The sequence below is a fragment of the Plectropomus leopardus genome, unplaced genomic scaffold, assembly GCF_008729295.1.
Source record: "Plectropomus leopardus isolate mb unplaced genomic scaffold, YSFRI_Pleo_2.0 unplaced_scaffold12799, whole genome shotgun sequence".
Taxonomy (NCBI): domain Eukaryota; kingdom Metazoa; phylum Chordata; class Actinopteri; order Perciformes; family Serranidae; genus Plectropomus; species Plectropomus leopardus.
In genome coordinates, this window is record NW_024613613.1 from 1 (window position 1) to 1371 (window position 1371).

At 39.2% G+C, this 1371-nt stretch overlaps 1 long non-coding RNA gene across 1 annotated transcript; it reads left to right on the forward strand.

Annotated features, from left to right (window-relative positions):
• Positions 1 to 299: 299 nt before the first annotated feature.
• LOC121963842 lies at positions 300 to 1342 on the forward strand. Its single transcript, XR_006107288.1, has 3 exons — positions 300 to 500; positions 582 to 660; positions 1183 to 1342. It is a non-coding gene; the product is annotated as an uncharacterized LOC121963842 (long non-coding RNA).
• The last annotated feature ends 29 nt before the right edge of the window (positions 1343 to 1371 follow it).

Consider the following 1371-nt stretch of genomic DNA (forward strand, 5'->3'; position numbering starts at 1 on the left):
AAAAAATATTTTTCTGGACATTTTTCCCTTTCTAAAAAATAACTTGTTTCTAATAATTTCTCTCTCTGTTTTTTACAAAGTAAATGTCCAGGTAATTTTCTTTTCCTAATTTCTTGCAGTTTTTGGGACATCTCCTGCCAAGCTACTCAGTGCCTTTTTTCTGGCGTTTTTAACAGAAATCCAACTAATCTGTTTGGATTTCAAAGGTGTGAATGCACGAGAAAGATGTTGTTTGAGGTGTCAGATGTTTCATGTTCAAACTGATAAACTTTATTTACGCTCACTCTGAATTTAATGGCTGCAGCTCATTATAACGTTCTAATAAATGTGTGTGTGTGTGTGTGTCACAGTGAGCAGGAGACGTTGTCCTCACTGCGTCTGCATGTGGAGGAGGTGCAGAGGAGGGAGGAGGAGGTGAAGAGAGAGAGAGACAGGCTGAGGAGGGACAGAGACAGACAGGAGGACATTAACAGACAGCTGGAGACTCAAACACTTGGACGGTGCTCTGATTTGTGTGCAGAAATGATAAATCAGATGTTTGTGTGTCGGTGGGTCAGAAGCTGACGGTGTTTTTGTTTCAGAGTGGAGGCTGAGCTGCTGGAGAACGTCCAGCTGACGGAGAGAGAGACTCTGCACCGCGTGGAGATCCACGCTCTTAAGGTCGGACACTTCATCACTCAGAGGCCGAGCCATTTAAGAAAAGAACCACAAAAACCTTTCAAGAAAACAAAACTATAAATTTGTCAGAGAAAGAAAGAAAAAAAACATTAACGATTTTTACAGTTAAAAAAAACAGTCAAAATGTCTTCTTGGAAAAAAACTGTGCAAACACGTTTTTTCCAGAAAAAGTCCAGAACTTTAAAAGACAGAAGAAAAAAAAGAAGAAAAAAATCGCTAAAGAAAAGAAAAACACGAAAAAAAAATACAGGGAAAAAAACACCTAGATGTCTGCTTACAAAAGAATTACCCAAATTTTTGAAGAAAAAAATTCTCCAAAATTTTTCAGAGAAAAAGCCAAAAAAAATCTAGAGGAAGAAAAAGCCAAATTGTTTGCAAATCGTTTTTCAAAGAAAATACAAAAAAAAGAATAAAATGCTAACATTTTTACCGAAAAAAGAAATACCTAAATGTCTTTACAAGTGACCTGAGACTGGTGCTCTTTTTCCCTCTGTCCTCCTGCAGGGGGCGCTGGAGAGACAGCAGCTGGACACACAGAGAGCAGAAGAAGAAGCTGCTGACGCCAGAGACGCCCTGCAGAAAGTACAGCCGATAACAACAAACAACAACAACAACAACAATAATAATAATAATGTCCTCTTATGCCCTGTGTCCTCCCTCTGTTTCTCCCTCTCTGTCTCCTCCTCTGTGTCC